This window comes from Saccopteryx leptura, chromosome 6, assembly GCF_036850995.1.
Source record: "Saccopteryx leptura isolate mSacLep1 chromosome 6, mSacLep1_pri_phased_curated, whole genome shotgun sequence".
NCBI classification, from domain to species: Eukaryota; Metazoa; Chordata; class Mammalia; order Chiroptera; family Emballonuridae; genus Saccopteryx; species Saccopteryx leptura.
Window position 1 is genome coordinate 88,359,137 of NC_089508.1, and position 19,576 is coordinate 88,378,712.

At 40.8% G+C, this 19,576-nt stretch overlaps 1 pseudogene; it reads left to right on the forward strand.

Moving 5' to 3' along the window:
* The first annotated feature begins 260 nt into the window (after positions 1 to 260).
* The window catches only part of LOC136377107 (olfactory receptor 4F6-like), a 37,138-nt pseudogene continuing 17,822 nt past the window's right edge, over positions 261 to 19,576 (forward strand).

Genomic DNA, 19,576 nt, shown 5'->3' on the forward strand with positions numbered 1-19,576 from the left:
GCCTTCCCAAAGGCTTCCCACGGGAGCCGGTTTGGGACTTCGAGGTGGGCACGTAGCCGCGATCGCCTTTCGACCGGGCTCGCGCGATCAGGTCACCTTGCGGACGTAGATTGGGGTGGAGCCCTTCGGCGGACGGGAATGGAAGCGTGGGTGCGCGGTGCGCGGAGACCGACAACTCGGGGGCGAGGCGGGGTCCAGCTCTCGCTCGCGGTCGTTGCTGCCTTTCGGATGCAGACCATCTTGCCTTCCCGGTCCGGGCTATGCCATCGCCTGAGGACTTGAGGCGCCCGCGCCCTCTGGCGGCCACGGTGTGCCTCACACCTTTCCTCATCCGCGTCCAGCCTGTGCTAGACAGGGTCGTTTGTTAGTGTGAGGATTCCTTGAAACCACGAGTCACCAGCAATCCTCAAGAGGCCAGCCCACATGCTTCCCACGAGCTGACAAGCTAGGGTGGGGAGGGACAGTGGGAACCGGAAAGCTGGGATGACCCCAAAGGCCACCCTGTTTTTCCATCTAGTGACTCTTTTCTATTCCTGTCTCCCACTCTCCAACTCTGAGTGAGAGGCCAAATATCCTTCATCCCCAAACTTCCTCACTATCCTAGAAAACTCATAAACTGGTCAGCCCCTGGTTGTCAGGTGACATCAGAAAATTGGGTAGACTTTGAGACCCACAGCAAGTTATGCAATCAGAAGATAATGCCCTTGCCAAGAGGGGAATCGGAGTATTGTGTGTGGAAAGCTGCCTTCGTTTCACCATGTTTGATTTCTCTCTTCTGCAACCCTGTCAGTTACCACTTCGTGAGGGTAGTGAGGATAATGACAGATCAATGGGCAGCTGGTCATTGGGTACCATTACTCTTTTGTTGGAAGGGGTATCAGGCAAAAGCCAGAAGCCACTCTACTATGTCCAGACCTCCTTCCTTGCCCCATAATTGACCCACTTACATTCCCGCTTGTATCCGTAAGAAGAGAGCAGTCAGCATTCTCTGAGAAATAAAAGGATATCTTAGTCAAGATTTGTTTCTTAAAAATTTTTAGAGAAGATTCCATTGCTCTCTGTTTCCTATCTTTAAATTAATAGTAATTTTCAGCTTTGAGATGTCATTGACATACAACCTAAGTTTAAGATGTACAATGTGATGATTAGATACATGTGTATCTTTTACCTACATTTTAAGGGAGGGCATGTTTCTGTATATTTTGGGTTTTCCAGGTAGTTTCAACAGTTTTATAATTTATTTTTAAATTAAGGCAATTCATTCAGTGCATAAAGACACATAATTTGCTTTTAGGCCTTGAATATTTTACATAACTTATTTAAAACCATACCAGGAGGAGTTACTAAACTTAGGACTCAAATGAACTAACAAGCAAAACAGAGACAGAATCATTGAGAGCAGGCTGACAGCTGTCGGGGTGGGGTGGGGCTGAGTTAAGGGGAGTGAGGGATTGAGCAAAAAAGGAAAAAAAGAAAAAAAAACTCATGGACACAGAACAGTGTGGTGATTGTGGGGTGGGGCAAAGGATGTGGGGGGGAGGTAAAAGAGGGTAAAGGGGGCATAAATGGTGATGGATGGAGACAATTTGGGATGATGAACACACAATCCAGTGTTCACATGATGTGTTGTAGAATTGTGCACTTGAAACCTACATAATTTAGTTAACCAGTGTTACCCTAGTAAATTCAATAAAAAGAAAAAAAACTCATGTTGTAATAATAATTATATGCAAATTACTAGGCAAGTACATTATGGATAACCACATACTATTGATATATAGAGAAAGTTTTGATACTAACTTCTAATTCTCTGGAACTAATGAAAACCCTTAGACAGTATGTCTAGTGTGGATTTTTATTTTCCATCATTTGTTTTTTCATCTTTCATGTCTCTTGAAATGTTCTTGCTCCTTGCTACTCTCTGCCAGGTTGCTACTTCATTGTCTCATTGATTTATTTTTTTTGTATTTTTCTGAAGCTGGAAATGGGGAGAGACAGTCAGACAGACTCCCGCATGCGCCCGACCGGGATCCACCTGGCACGCCCACCAGGGGGGCGCTCTGCCCACCAGGGGGCGATGCTCTGCCACGACCAGAGCCACTCTAGTGCCTGGGGCAGAGGCCAAGGAGCCATCCCCAGCACCCGGGTCATCTTTGCTCCAATGGAGCCTTGGCTGCGGGAGGGGAAGAGAGAGACAGAGAGGAAGGAGGGGGGAGGGTGGAGAAGCAAATGGGCGCTTCTCCTATGTGCCCTGGCCGGGAATCGAACCCGGGTCCCCCACACGCCAGGCCGATGCTCTACTGCTGAGCCAACTGGCCAGGGCCTCATTGATTTCTTATCATTGATTGCAGAGCCATCTCAGTCTTTGTGGCAATTTTAAATATTTTAAATAAGTCTTTGTTAACTTTTTGCTACAATGTGCTTGCTATTAGCTGCTTATTGCCAAGGAAAAGTTTATTTTTGTTTTTGCCCTTCTACTTGCCTTTTTCTAATTAAGAGGCTCTTGTATAATTCATTCTGCCAGTGCTGATGGGCCAGAGGTTTCATACATTTGTCTTCTTTGTAGAGTAACTCTTTGGATTTGTAGTATATATGTTGGTTTTCTCTCTCCTTTTCTCCTTAACAGGATTCTGATTTCGTTCTGGTATCTAGCTGCCCCCTTGCCCATTTGCCTCAGGGGCAACCTGGTTGGGTGGAACCCATGTGAATTAGTCATTTTCTCAGAGACTAATTTGGAATGAATGTGTGACTCTGGACAATGAAACATGATGGAAAATCTGCCAAGGATTTTCTGGAAAGTTTCCTTACTCTTCACAAGATTGCCGTACAAATTAACATTCTCTTCTTATCCTCTTGATGTTTCTGAATGTGACACTTATGACTCCTGGGCCATTTTGCAATTACCCTGAAGATCAGCTATCACCAGGATGGCCGAGTGGTGAGATGTGAAGAATCTGGATCTTTGGTGACAGAATTGAACCTCTGAACAAACCAATTTGAAGTCTGAAGTACTTCTGGACCTCCTGTTATATGAAAAAAATATATGTTTTTTGCTCCTTAAGCTAGTTGGAGTCAGAGGTTTTCTTATGTGCAAAAATCCGTTGCATTAGTTTTCTATTGCTGTGTAAAAAATTGCCATATAATTAGCAGCTTAAAACAGTCTTCACCTATTATCACAGTTTCTCACGGTCAGAAATCCAGACACAGCCTAGCTAGGTTATCTGCTTGGGGTCTCACAAGGCTGAAATCAAGGTGTTGGCAGGGCCATGCTCTTTCCTGGTGGCTTGACTAGGGAGGAATCTGCTTCCAGGTCTTAGTTGTTGGCAGAGTTCATTTCTTTGAGGCTGTAGATTTTATGGCAGCTTGATTCTCATAGCCAGCACCAGAGAATGTCTGACATCCATACTCTCTGTGAGCACTACAGGGGGAAAGGGCTCACATGATTAAATCAGGCCCTCCCAGGGTAATAATGCCTTTGATGAACTCAAAGTTAACTAATTAGGGAACAGAGATCTTAACTGCATTTGCAAAATCCAGTCACCTTTGCTATTTAATCATGTGAATGATATCACCTTAACCATATTCTATTGTTAGAAACAAGTTATAGGTTAGGCCTGAACTCAAGGGGAGGGACTTACACAAAGGCATGTATACTAAGGAGGCAGGAATCACAGGGTCAACGTAGTGTGTGTCCACTATACTTACTAACTGATTCAGGGTCCAGGATGAAGATCGTTTCCCTATTGTGGAGAAATACATTCTTTTTTCCTAAGTAAAAGTAAAATTCATCTCTTGTTCAGGGTTTATTGTTTAACCATTTTACACTCTCAATGACATGAGTGATACTGAAATGCAGATAGGAACGAACGGTCTTAGAGTATAACAAAGGGAACCACTAAGTAGATCATGATGTCTCATGAGAGACTTTACTAAAGAGGGTCATTTGCTTTAGGTTTATTTTTTTATTATTTTATTTTATTTTAGTGTGAGAAAGAGAGAGGGAGGGAGAGAGAGGGACAGACAGGGACAGACAGGAAGGGAGAGAGATGAGAAGTATTAGCTCATAGTTGCAGCCCCTTATTCATTGATGCAGTTATTCATTGATGGCTTTCTCATATGTGCCTTGGTTGGGGAACTCCAGCCGAGCCAGTGACCCCTTGCTCAAGCCAGCGACCTTTAAGCTCAAGCCATCGACCATGGGTTTATGTCTATGATCCCACACTAAAGCCAGTGATCCCACGCTAGAGCCAGCGATCCCACGCTAAAGCCGGCAACCCCACGCTCAAGCCAGTGAGCCCATGCTCAAGCTGGTGACTTCAGGGTTTTGAACCTGGGCCCTCAGCATTCTAGGCTGACACTCTCTCCACTGTGCAATCACCTGGTCAGACTGAATTAGGTCTTGATGAAGAAGTAGTTGTAAAGAAATTGGGGAGGGCCTGACCAGGCAGTGGCACAGTGGATAGAGCATCGGACTGGGATGCGGAGGACCCAGGTTCAAGACTCCGAGGTCATCAGCTTGAGCACAGGCTCATCTGGTTAGAGCAAAGCTCACAAACTTGAACCCAAGGTTGCTGGCTTGAGCAAGGGATTACTCGGTCTGCTGTAGCCCCACGGTCAAGGCACATATGAGAAAGCAATCAATGAACAACTAAGGTTTCGCAAGGAAAAACTAATGATTGATGCTTCTCATCTCTCTCCATTCCTGTCTGTCCCTATCTATCCCTCTCTCTGACTCTCTCTCTCTAAAAAAAAAAAAAGAAAAGAAATTGGGGAGGAACAAATTAGACAGAAATAGGAGTACTTAGTCACAGATAGAAGAAGGTTAATGAGGGTATGAATGCACCCATGTGGTCAGGTGGCTGGGAAGAGAATGATAGGAGATTAGGATTGGGAAGAGATTGAGGGATATTGTAAAATCTTTAAAATATTCTAAATAAGTTGTACTTGTCTCTACTTCTAGAAAAGAGTAAGGCAAAGTCAGAGATATGTCAGTGTTCTGTGGAAGTTCCATATACATCTGTTGAGTAATATGTATAATCATACATTGTGTGGTTATGTAGATATTGTGAGTTCTATTATTTATTCAGCTTTCAGGTAATATTTAGCATTTATACAGATTTCCAGACTCCTTGGAATTACTCCATTCAATAGTGTCTCTAATATATTTGGCCCCTGGGTATGGTCCTTATGATGGGATTAGTGTCCTTATAAGAGACACCAAAGGGCTGTTATTTTCTCTTGGACATGTGAGCACACAGTGAGAGGCTGCCATCTGCAAGCCAGGAAGAAAACCCTCACTACAAATGGACTGTGATCTCAGACTTTCAGCCTCCAGAATTGTGAGAAAATAAATTTTGATTTCTCTAGTCACCTGTGATATTTTGTTGTGTCAGCATGAGCTAAAACACTGCCACTGTGCTATTGTTGTTTATCTCAAATGCACTATTTAAACACAGTGCATACAAATATTGATCCACTTACGACCTATGCAACTTACGACTATTCGACTTTACGACCACGGCTGCTCCACGTCTGGCAGCACAAGCGTTGCCCAGCTGGGCCTACGACAGTGCGGACCAGCTTCCGGCAGCACAACCATCTCCGCGTGCACCATTTCAATTGTTATCCCAGACTCGGTACAGCAATTTGTGTTTTGTGTCTTGGATATTTTCCATCAAACCCCTCCCAAGATGTCTACCAAGAGGAAAATGTCTTTGCAAATATTAAACCAGTTGTACTGGTAATGCAGTGTTTTACTTAAACCTGACGAATATAAAAATAAGAAACAAAATGGTGTAGAGATGATATAAATGGCATAAAATGAACAAAGAAAATTATGATATATAACAATAATGAAAGAAAATTATGATAAAATGACTTAAAGATTTTTATAACATCATTTCATAGTACTGTACATATAGCCTACTCAACTTACAACCAAATCGTGTTACGACCGGTCTGTTGGAACCAGTCATGGTCGTAAGTTGAGCACTAGCTGTATGGACTACTCCAAGAGCTGGAGACAGGAAGGATGCAAGTTATCTGGAATGATTCTGGACCTTTGCAAACTTACTCTCTAAATGAAAGAGAATAGCTACTGAGTCTGCTTGTTTCTGGGGGCAATTGTATAACAGAGTTCTTTGATTTAAATTCCTTGTAGAATATGAAATGTATTAAAAGGTCTGTAAAAGAAGGTGTCCAATTTGAAGCCTAAATGTCATTAAAACTCAAAAGTAACCACAATAATTGTTTAAAATTGGACTCGTAGAATACATTTTTTGAAAAGTGTTTTATAGATTACATTGTTCAGAATGGTATAGCATAGTGATAACTAAATGCTGACTGATTGTTAGACAGTTTTATTATTGTTTTTTATTTTCTCTACAGACAATGCATGGTCTTATCGTCTGCACCTGGGACTGACCCTCTCCATCAACCTGCCCTTGACACCCTACTGACTCCATAATCTCTTAGGTGCTTGATAACCAGTGGTCTAGCTTGGGAGACTAGGAAGATTTGGGGTTGACTTTACTTATTTATTTTATTGACTTCAGAGAGAGAGGAAGGGAGACAGATAGAGACAGGAACATTGATCTGCTCTTATATGTGAATTGGTCAGGTATCGAACCAGCAACCTCTGTGCTTCTGGATGATACTCTAACCAACTGAGCTATCCAGCCAGGGCTAGAGTTCACTTGATTTAAACATATTCATTGAGAGGTGATTGCCAGATCCAGGTGGCAGAAAGCTGCTATGAACATTCACGTGAAGGTTTTTATGGAGACATACATTTTTACTTCTCTGGAATAAATATGCAGGGATGTGATTGCTTGGTTGTATGGTAGTTGTATGTTTTACTTTATAAGAAACTGTCAAACTAAGACTGTCCATTTTTTATTTGCACAAGTAACGTATGAGAGATCCAGTTTCTCCACATCCTCATCAGCATTGGGCATTGTCACAATATTTAATTTTAGGTGTTCGAATATGTACATGGTTATATCTTATTTTAATCTTAATTTGCATTTCTTTTTTTTTTTTTTTTTTGTATTTTTCTGAGGCTGGAAACGGGGAGAGACAGTCAGACAGACTCCCGCATGTGCCGGACCGGGATCCACCCGGCACGCCCACCAGGGGCAACACTCTGCCCACCAGGGGGCGATGCTCTGCCCCTCCGGGGCGTCGCTCTGTCGCGACCAGAGCCACTCTAGCACCTGGGGCAGAGGCCAAGGAGCCATTCCCAGCGCCTGGGCCATCTTTGCTCCAATGGAGCCTCAGCTGTGGGAGGGGAAGAGAGAGACAGAGAGGAAGGAGAGGGGGAGGGGTGGAGAAGCAGATGGGCGCTTCTCCTGTGTGCCCTGGCCGGGAATCGAACTCGGGACTTCTGCACGCCAGGCCGACGCTCTACCACTGAGCCAACCAGCCAGGGCCTGCATTTCTTTTTTTATTTTATGATTTTATGAGCAGTTTATTGAATTTATTGAGGTGACACTTGTTAACAAAATTACACAAGTTTCAGGTGCACAATTTTACAACACATCATCTGTACACTGTATTGTGTGTCACTACCCCAAGTTTAGTTTCCGTCCATCACCATTTATCCCCCTTTGCCCTCTGTACCTCTCCCCACTGCATCCCCTGCCCATGCAGTCAGCACACTGTTGTCCATGTTTGTGAGTTTTTAAATTTTTTTTCTTTTTCGCTCAATCCCTCGATCTCCCAGCCCCCACTCCAACAATTTAATTTGAATTTCTCTAATGGCTAGTGATGTCGCACATCTTTTCTGTCATTGGTTTTTAATCTTTCTTTAAAGACTTCTTTCTCCTGCATGACTTGGTGGTGGTGCAGTGGATAGAGCATCGGACTGGTATGTGGAGGACCCCGGTTCAAGACCCCGAGGTCACCAGCTTGAGCGCGAGCTCATCTGGTTTGAGCAAGGCTCACCAGCTTGAACCCAAGGTTGCTGGCTCGAGCAAGGGGTCACTCGGTCTGCTATAGCCCCCTGGTCAAGGCACAGATGAGAAATCAATCAATGAACAACTAAGGAACTGCAATGAAGAATTGATGTTTCTCATCTCTCTCCCTTTCTGTCTGTCCCTATCTATCTCTCTCTGACTCTGTCTCTCCCACAAGAAGAAGAAGAAGAAAAAAGACTTCTTTCTCCTGAACCATGATAACCAACTGAGTCCACATGTTAGTGTTCATGCTTGGTTCTAATTACTATCTTTCCTCCCTTTACTCTCTGTGGGAGGGTGGTTATTTTTTGTAAAAGTCTCTGTGTTCCCTGGCACTCTAGTATTGCCTGAGGTGAACACTAATAAGGCTGTTTATGACAGTAATTTCTAAATAGAAGGCCTCTGGAGACACTGCCTCCAGGCAACAAAAATGTTATAATGAAGGTGTTTATTCCTTCATGTTTGTTCTGTTATTTCACATTTTACTTTTTAAAAGGTCCTGGCCAAGCACCTTGTAAAATTCCTAGCTTCTTGATTTTTTACTTATTTATTTATTTTTATTTTTTCTTCTTTTCTAAGTGAGAGGAGGGGAGATAGACTCCCACATACACCCTGATAGGGATCCACCTGGCAACCCCTGTCTGGGGCCAATGCTCTGCCCATCTGGAGCAATGCTCACAGTTGAACTATTTTAGTGCCTGAGGCAGAGGCTCCACAGAGCCATCCTCAGCACTTGAGGTTATTGTGCTCAAATCAAGTGAGCCGTGGCTGCAGGAAGAGGAAGGGTAGGGGAGGAATGGAGAAGCAATTGGTCACTACCTGTGTGCCTTGACCGGGAATCAAACCTGGGACATCCACACGTGGGCTGATGATCTACCACTGAGCCAACTGGCCAGGGCTTATTTACTTCTTCATGCTGCTGTATTACTAGTTTTTCTTTCCCCTTTGTTTTCTGTATACATGATTGGAGGTTTAGAAGCTTCATTAGTTTAAAAGAATTTTGGCAAGAATATATTAGTGTTCATGTTGTGTATTTTATTTCACATTGCTTAAGGAAACAATAATGTCAGGTTGTTCCACTATTAGTGAGGGTTAAGGTGGTGAAAACCAGGTCACTCTATCGAATGGCACATATTTTCATCTGTGCAATTAGTGATTAATCTGTGTGATTTTAGATGAGTTAGCTATTGCTGCATAACAAACCATCTCATATATGAGTGGCTTAAAATGATATATGTAGCTTAAGATTCTGAGGGATGGCAATTTCAGTTGTGTTCAGAGGGTGGTTCTCCTGGCTTCAGCTGCACTTCCTCATGTCTCTATGGTTAGCTGTGGATTGGTTAGGTGGCTCTGCTCCTGGGTATTGACTCACTTCTGCCTACGGTACTTGAGTCTCCTCAGCCAGCTAGCCTATGCTTATTCCTGTGCCAATGGTAGGATTCCAAAATGGGAAGTGGAAGTGAGTGCAGCCTAGGTTAAAAACTAACACACTGTCAGTTCTTTCACATTTCATAGGTCAAAACAAATCACAAAAACAGCTAAGATACATAGGAAAATACATTTCATCTCTTGATGAGGGAAGAGCAGAATCACATTGCTAGAGGCATGGCTACAGGAGGAGAAAAACGGACCATTTGTTACAATCATCTACCTTAGGCATCATGATCCCTACCAATCTCTCCTAATGATTCTGACATTTATTGATGATTCCAATGTGAATCATCATTCACATTGTGGTGACAAAAGGGTCCTTTCTTGATCAACTCATTCCTTCTATATCTTCTAGCTAGCATTCATCTCTAAAGAGAGCCTTTCTTGCCTGACCAGGTGGTGGCGCAGTGGATAGAGCATCGGACTGGGACTCGGAGGACCCAGGTTCGAAACTCTGTGGTCGCCAGCTTGAGCTCAGGCTCATTTGGTTTGAGCAAGGCTCACCAGCTTGAGGCCAAGGTCGCTGGCTTGAACAAGGGGTCACTTGGTCTGCTGTAGCCCCCCGGTCAAGGCACATACGAGAAAGCAATCAATGAACAACTAAGGTGCCACAAGAAAGAATTGATGCTTCTCATCTCTCTCCCTTCCTGTCTGTCCGTCTGTCCCTCTCTCTGTCTCTCTCACACACACAAAAAAAATAAATAAAATAAATAAAGAGAGCCTTTTTAAATTTTCATTTTCTCTTTTTTTGAGTATTAATATAGACAACACTTAAAATATATGCTCATAAAAATTCAAACAATACAGATATATGCAGAGTAGGAAGTAAAAACCTTTGGCAGCCTTACTTTGTAGAAGGACCCATTGTTACAGTTTTGTACATATTCTCTGATATATAAAAATACATGTTTTACATATATATAAAACAAAATCGAGATATTTACATACTCAAATTTCAGAGGTTTTAAAATATCAAAATGTACATCTTACACTAATAAAAATACTAATACAGGAGGACCTTGGGTTACAACACAGTTCCATTGCTATGGCAGTGATGTAACCCAAATTTTGGTGTAAGTTCAATACACCCTAGCCTAACACAAACAGAACACTTGTGCTTTTAATAGTCCAAAATGGTGGAGGTAAGCGTACTGGGGATGCCAACTCCCTCACTCATACACTAAGTTACTGCATATTCTTCTGCCAGGTGTAACCAAACTAGTTTGCCCATGTATTCCGTAAGTACAATGCTAAAGGCATACTAAACACTCACATTTCAATTTTTTAAAGTTTTTATCGAAGTGAGCATCGTAAACTTGAAACGTCGTTATGTCGAGACTGTCATAACCTGAGAACCCCGTTATTCAAAACAGAATGAACTGGCAAAATGCTTTCCCCCAAACTTGCTTTTACAGTCTTTTATTCTTATTTTTTTAAGATTTTATTTATTCATTTCAGAAAGTAGAGAGAGAGAAAGGCAGGACAGAGTGCAGGAGTGTGAAGCATCAATTTGTAGTTTCTTCTAATATGTGCCTTGACCAAGCAAGCCTAGAGTTCTTTTCTTTCTTTCTTTCTTTCTTTCTTTCTTTCTTTCTTTCTTTCTTTCTCTCTCTCTCTCTTTCTCTCTCTCTCTTTCTTTCTTTCTTTCTTTCTTTTTCTTTTTTTGTATTTTTCTGAAGTAAGAAGAGGGGAGGCAGAGAGACAGACTCCTGCATGCGCCTAACCGGGATCCACCCGGCATGCCCACTAGGGGGTGATGCTCTGCCCATCTCGGCTGTTGCTCTGTTGCAATTGGAGCCATTCTAGCACCTGAGGCAGAGGCCATGGAGCCATCCTCAGTGCCTGGGCCAACTTTGCTCCAATGGAACCTTGGCTGTGGCAGGGAAAGAGAGGTAGAGAGAAAGGAGAGTGGAAAGGGTGGAGAAGCAGAGAGGCGCTTCTCTTGTGTGCCCTGACCAGGAAATGAACCTTGGACATCCACACACTGGGCTGACACTCAGCCACTGAGCCAACTGGCCAGGGCGTAAGCCCAGGGTTTTATTTTATTTTCAGATTATTTTGACATTTAATTATGTTGCATACCCATCACTTAAAGTCAAATTGTCTTCCGTCACCTTCTATCTGGCCTTCTTTGTGCCCCCCCCCCCCCCAACAACCACACTACTGTCCATGTCGCTGAGTCTCATTTTTATGTACCACCTCTGTATGGAATCATACAGTTCTTAGTTTTTTCTGATTTACTTATTTCACTCAGTATAATGTTATCAAGGTCCATCCATCCAAATGTCATCATTTCTTATGGCTGAGTAGTATTCTATAGTATATATAAGGTCTACCGGAAAGTTCTGGCCATTTTTGGAATAAAACAAAATACAAATTTTTCTTGCCGTCAATAAACTTTATAAAATAATATAATTGCCATTATTATTAATGATTTCTTGCCAACGTGAGAGCAATTTGTATATCCCATTTTTGAAAAATGTTTTATCTTTTGATGCAAAAAATTGAACCAGTGCTTGTTTGATATCTTCTTCATTTTTGAATTTTTGCCCTTCAAAAAATTTTATAAGGACAAAAACAAGTGATAGTCGGAGGGTGCTAAATCTGGGGAATATGGTGGATGCGACAGAATTTCCCAGCCTAGTTCTGCAATTTTTTTTTTTTGGTATTTTTCTGAAGTTGGAAACGGGGAGACAGTCAGACAGACTCCCTCATGCGCCCGACCAGGATCCACCTGGCATGCCTACCAGGGGGTGATGCCCTGCCCATCTGGGGCGTCGCTCTGCCGCAATCAGAGCCATTCTAGTGCCTGAGACAGAGGCCACAGAGCCATCCTCAGCGTCCGGGCAAACTTTGCTCCACTGGAGCCTCGGCTGCCGGAGGGCAAGAGAGAGACAGAGAGGAAGGAGAGGGGGAGGGGTGGAGAAGCAGATGGGCGCTTCTCCTGTGTGCCCTGGCCAGGAATCGAACCCGGGACTCCCGCACGCCAGGCTGATGCTCTACCACTGAGCAACCAGCCAGGGCCTAGTTCTGCAATTTTTTGATGAGTCCCCAAAGCAGCATGTGGCCTGGCATTATCATGATGCAGTATGATGTTCTTCCTATTGAACATCGCTGGCCTCTTTTCTAAACTTTATTTTAGTTAATTCGCTATGTCAGTATTTATACATTAAGTGATAAAAATAGAGAGGCACACATGCGCCAAATAAACGTGCTTACATGTCGAAACTTGTTGTGATAGAAACGGACAGAACTTTTCGTTCATAGACCATATATGTACCATATCTTCTTTATCCAATCATTTATTGAAGGACTTTTTGGTTGTTTCCATGTCTTGGCCACTGTGAACAATGCTGCAATGAACATGGGGCTGCATGTGTCTTTACATACCAATGGTTTTGAGTTTTGGGGGTATATACCCAGTAGAGGAATTGCTGGGTCATAAGGTAGTTCTATTTTTAGTTTTTTGAGGTACCACTATATTTTCTTCCATAGTGGTTGTACTACTTTACATTCCCACCAACAGTAGACGAGGGTTCCTTTTTCTCCACAGCCTCTCCAACACTTTTTATTACCTGTCTTGTTGATAATAGCTAATCTAATAGGTGTGAGGTGGTATCTCATTGTAGTTTTGATTTGCATTTCTCTAATAGCTAAAGAAGATGAGCATCTTTTCATTATCTGTTGGCCATTTGTATTTCTTCCTGGGAGAAGTGTTTATTTATGTCCTCTTCCTATTTTTTTATTGGATTGTTTGTTTGTTTGTTGTTGAGTTTTATGAATTCTTTGTATATTTTGGATATTAGACCCTTATCTGAGCTGTTGTTTGAAAATACCTCCCAGTTAGTTGGCTGTCTGTTTATTTTGTTGTCAGTTTCTCTTGCTGTGCAAAAGCTTCTTAGTCTGATGTGGTCCCATTTGTTTATCTTTGCCTTCACTTCCCTTGCCTTTGGAGTCAAATTCATAAAGTGCTCTTTATAACCAAGGTCCATGAGTTTAGTATCTATGTTTTCTTCTATGTACTTGATTGTTTCAGGTCTTATATTTAGGTCTTTGATCCATTTTGAATTAATTTTAGTACAAGGGGACAAAATGTAGTCGAGTTTCATTCTTTTGCGTGTGGCTTTCCAGTTTTCCCAGCACCATTTTTTGAAGAGGCTTTCTTTTCTCCATTGTGTGTTGTTGGCCCCTTTATCGAAAATTATTTGACCATGTATATGTAAGCCCAGGGTTTTAACTGGAAACTTTAGCATTCCAGGTTGACGCTTTATCCATTGTGCCACCACAGGTCAGGCATCTTACATTCTTAATTGTTCTTAGAAATATGTGTTGTGAATCCAGCATCACCAAGCTCCATGTTCACATCTAATGAGCTACCAAGTTCTATTCAAATCTTGTCATTGTCGTTGGAATGCAGTATCCCATTCTCATCTTGGCCCACTAGCTAATCTGCTCACTCCTCTCATTCCCCAACTTCACCTCTTGCCACTCGCTTATTCTGACTCAGTCATGCCAAATTTCTTTCTGTTTTATGAACTCAACACACTCTTCATTCCACCTGGCTTTTGAACATGAGGTTCCACCTCCTAAAACATTTTTTTTTGTGTGATAAAAACACTTAAGATTTAGTTTCTTAGCAAATTTCAAGTATACAACACAGTACGTTAACTGTAGTCACCATACTGTACATTATATCCCCAGAACTTATTTATCTTAAAGTGAAAGTTCATACCCTTTCATCAACATCTCTCCATCTCCTCTAGCTACTCCCAGCCCCTGGCAACCACTGTGATATTCTCTGATTCAGAGTTCAACATTTTTAGATTCCACATATACCGGTAAGTGAGATTAGTATTTGCCTTTCTGTGTCTAGCTTATTTCATTAAGTGTAACTTTTGAGTGTATAGCCAAAAGTAATGAAATTAGTATTGGAGCTGCATTGCTCAGGCAAAGACAAAAGGAAGCGACCCAGAGTCTATATTTGTCCTGCAGCAACCCTCCTAGTCCTTAGCCACTGCAGAAGTATGAATGCCCAGCTCCTTTGCATCCAGTAGAAATAAACTTTACACTCTGAGCAATACATACCTCTACATTACAGAGGTCCCCTGTAGGCCAGTGGTCCCCAACCTTTTTTGGGCCACGGACCAGTTTAATGTCCGAAAATATTTTCACAGACCGGCCTTTAGGGTGGGACGGATAAATGTATCACGTGACCGAGAAAAGCGTCAAGAGTGAATCTTAGACGATGTAACAGAGGGAATCTGGTCATTTTTAAAAAATAAAACATCATTCAGACTTAAATATAAATAAAACTGAAATAATGTAAGTTATTTATTCTTTCTCTGCAGACCGGTATCAAATGGCCCATGGACCGGTACCGGTCTGCAGCCCGGGGGTTGGGGACTACTGCTCTAGGCTACATCTGAGGCTTCAGGTTTCTATGAGATTGCACTCTTTCTTGGCTTTCTCCCCTCCCTGTCCTGTTTCCCTTACTAGATTTTTTTTTTAATTTAGAAAAAGAAATTTAATGTGGTGACATTGATCAATAAGAGTGTATGGGTTTCAGGTAAACATTTCTATAGCATTTGAACTGTTGATTGTGTTGTGTACCCATGACCCTAGTCAAATCATTTTCTATCACTATATATTTGTCCCTCTTTACTCCCCTCCCTCTGGTAAACCATTTCACTTTTATCTATGTCCATGCATCTCATTTTTATATCCCACCTATGTGTGAAATCATATAGTGCTTAGATTTTTCTGATTTACACATTTCACTTATTATAATGTTCTCAAGGCCCATCCATGTTGTAAATGGAAATATATCCTTATTTCTTATAGCTAGTTGTATTCTATTGTATATATGTACCACATCTTCTTTATCCAATCCTTTATCAAGGAACATTTTGGTTGTTTCCATGTCTTGGCCACTGTGAATAATGCTGCGATGAACATGGGGGTGCATGTGTCTTTGCATACTAATATGTTTTAGTTTTAGGGGGTAGATACCCAGAAGAGGGATTACTGCATCATGTGGTAGTTCTATTCTTAATTTTTTGAGGAACCACCATAATTTCTTCCTTAATGGCTGTACCAGTTTACATTCCCACCAACAGTGAATGAGGGTTCCTTTTTCTCCAGTCTTTCTAACACTTATTACCTGTCTTTTTGATAATAGTCTAACAGGTGTGAGGTGGTATCTCATTGTGGTTTTTTTCTTTAAATTTATTTATTAAATTTAATGCAGTGACATTGATAAATCAGGGTACATATGTTGAAAGAAAACATCTCTAGATTATTTTGACATTTGATTGTGCTGTGTACCCCTCCCCCAAAGTTAAATTGTCTTCTGTCACCTTCTATCTGGTTTTCTTATGCCCCTCCCCTCCCCCAACCCCTCTCTCCTTCTTCGTCCCCCCTCCTCCCCCCACCCCCTACCCCTGTTGCCATTCCATTCTTGTTCATGTCTCTGAGTCTCATTTTTATGTCCCTTCTATGTATGAATTCATATAGTTCTTAGTTTTTTCTGATTTACTTATTTCACTCCGTATAATGTTATCAAGGTCCATCCATGTTATTGTAAATGATCCGATGTCATCATTTGTTATGGCTGAGTAGTATTCCATAGTATATATGTACCAAAGCTTTTTAATCCACTCTTCCTCTGACGGACACTTGGGCTGTTTCCAGATCTTTGCTATTGTGAACAATGCTGCCACAAACATGGGGGTGCATTTCTCCTTTTGGAGCCGTTCTATGGTGTCCTTGGGGTATATTCCTAAAAGTGGGATAGCTGGGTCAAAAGGCAGTTCGATTTTCAGTTTTTTGAGAAATCTCCATACTGTTTTCCACAGTGGCTGCACCAGTCTGCATTCCCACCAGCAGTGCAGGAGGGTTCCCTTTTCTCTACATCCTCACCAGCACTTACTCTGTGTTGTTTTGTTGATGAGCGCCATTCTGGCTGGTGTGAGGTGATATCTCATTGTGGTTTTAATTTGCATTTCTCTAATGATTAGTGATGTTGAGCATTTTTTCATATGCCTATTGGCCATCTGTATGTCCTCTTTGGAGAAGTGTCTATTCATCTCTTTTGCCCATTTTTGGATTAGATTGTTTGTCTTCCTGGTGTTGAGATTTACAAGTTCTTTATAAATTTTGGTTATTAACCCCTTATCAGATGTATTGTCAAATATGTTCTCCCATTGTGTAGTTTGTCTTTTTATTCTGTTCTTGTTGTCTTTAGCTGTGCAAAAGCTTTTTAGTTTGATGTAGTCCCATTTGTTTATCCTGTCTTTTATTTCACTTCCCTCTGGAGATAAATCAGCAAATATATTGCTCTGAGAGATGTCAGATAGCTTACTGCCTATGTTTTCTTCTAAGATGCTTATGGTTTCACGGCCTACATTTAAGTCTTTTATCCATTTTGAGTTTATTTTTGTGAGTGGCGTAAGCTGGTGATCTAGTTTCATTTTTTTGCAGGTAGATGTCCAATTTTCCCAACACCATTTGTTAAAGAGGATGTCTTTACTCCATTGTATTTCCTTACCTCCCTTGTCAAATATCAGTTGTCTATAGAACTGTGGGTTTATTTCTGGGTTCTCTGTTCTGTTCCATTGATCTATATGCCTGTTCTTATTCCAGTACCAGGCTGTTTTGAGTACAATGGCCTGGTAGTATAACTTGATATCAGGAAGTGTGATACCTCCCACTTTATTCTTCTTTTTTAAGATTGCTGAGGCTATTCGTGTTCTCTTTTGGTTCCATATAAATTTTTGGAATATGTGGTCTATATCTTTGAAGTATGTCATTGGTATTTTAATTGGTATTGCATTGAATTTATAGATTGCTTTGGGTAAAATAGACATTTTAATGATGTTTATTCTTCCTAACCATGAGCATGGTATATGCTTCCACTTGTTTGTATCTCCCTTGATTTCTTTTATCAATGCTTTGTAAATTTCTGAGTACAAGTCTTTAGTCTCCTTGGTTAAGTTTACTCCTAGGTACTTTATTTTTTTGGTTGTAATTGTGAAGGGGATTGTTTCCTTAATTTCTCTTTCTGACTGTTCATTGTTGATGTATAAAAATGCCTTTTGATTTCTGAGTATTGATTTTTTATCCTGCCACTTTGCTGAATTCATTTATCAGGTCCAGTAGCTTTTTGACTGAGACTTTAGGGTTTTCTATATACAATATCATATCATCTGCAAATAATGATAGTTTTACTTCTTCTTTTCCAACTTGAATGCCTTTTATTTCTTCTTCTTGTCTGATTGCTGTGGCTAGGACTTCCAGAACAATGTTGAATAAGAGTGGTGAAAGGGGGCACCCCTGCCTTGTTCCTGATCTTAAGGGTATTGCTTTTAATTTTTGCCCATTGAGTATGATGGTGGCTGTAGGTTTCTCATAGATGGCTTTTATCATGTTGAGGTATGTTCCCTGTATTCCCACTTTGCTGAGGGTTTTGATCATGAATGGGTGCTGGATTTTATCAAATGTTTTTTCTGCATCTATTGAAATTATCATATGGTTTTTCTCCTTTTTGTTTATGTGATGAATCATATTGATCGATTTATGAATATTGTACCATCCTTGCCTCTCCAGAATAAATCCCACTTGATCATGGTATATGATTTTTTCCATATATTGTTGGATCCGGTTTGCTAATATTTTGTTGAGGATTTTAGCATCTATATTCATCAGAGATATTGGCCTATAATTTTCTTTCTTTGTGTTGTCTTTGCCTGGTTTTGGAATCAGAATTATGCTCGCCTCATAAAAGGAGCTTGGAATTCTTCCTTCCTCTTGAATTTTTTGAAATAGTTTGAGAAGGATAGGAGTTAGTTCTTCTTTGAATATTTGGTAGAATTCCATTATGAAGCCATCGGGCTCCGGACTTTTCTTTGTTGGGAGGTTTTTGATAACTGTTTCAATCTCATTTGTTGTCATCGGTCTGTTTAGGTTTTCTGATTCTTCCAGATTGATTTTTGGAAGATTGTATGTTTCAAGGAATTTGTCCATTTCATCTAGGTTGTCTAGTTTTTTGGCATACAGTTCTTCATAGTATTTTCTTACAATATTTTGTATTTTGTTGTGTCAGTTGTTATTTCTCCTCTCTCATTTCTAATTTTATTTATTTGAGTCCTCTCTCTCTTTTTCTTGGTGAGTCTAGTTAAAGGTTCATCAATCTTGTTTACCTTTTCAAAGAACCAGCTCCTAGTTTCATTGATCCTCTGTATTTTTTCTTTAGCCTCTATGTCATTTATTTCTGCTCTGACCTTTATTATTTCCTTCCTTCTACTACATTTGGGCTTTACTTGCTGTTCTTTTTCTAATTCTTTTAGATGCAGGGTTAAATTGTTTATTTGAGCTTTTTCTAGCTTCTGAAAGTGTGCCTGTAGTGCTATGAACTTCCCTCTCAGTACTGCTTTTGCTGTGTCCCATAAATTTTGAGTCGTTGTTTGCTCATTGTCATTTGTTTCTAGGAATTTTTTTATTTCTTCTTTGATCTCATTCTTAATCCATTCATTATTTAACAACCTGCTATTTAGTTTCCATGTGTTTGAGAATTTTTGAGCTTTTCTGTTGTGGTTCATTTCTAGTTTCATGCCATTGTGATCGGAGAAAGTGCTTGATATGATTTCAGTCTTCTTAAATTTGTTGAGAGCACTTTTGTGCCCTAACATGTGGTCTATCCTAGAGAATGTACCATGAGCACTTGAAAAGAATGTATATTCTGCTTCCTTAGGGTGAAAGGTTCTGAAGATATCTATTAAATCGAGTTGATCTAGTGTTTCCAATAAGTCTGCTGTTTCTTTGTTAATTTTCTTTCTTGAGGATCTATCTAGTGATGTTAGTGGGATATTGAAATCCCCTACTATTATAGTATTGCTGTTGATCTTGCCCTTTAAATCCATCAAAGTCTGCTTTATATATTTGGGTGCTCCTATATTAGGTGCATAGATATTTATAATAGTTATATCTTCCTGTTGGATTACTCCCTTTATCATTATGTAGTGGCCTTCTTTATCTCTTACTATATCCTTTGTTTTAAAGTCCAATTTGTCTGATATAAGTATTGCTACCCCAGCTTTTTTGTCATTTCCATTTGCATGAAACGTTTTTTTCCATCCTTTTACCTTCAATCTATGTGTATCTTTTGTTCTAAGGTGTGTCTCTTGTAGACAGCA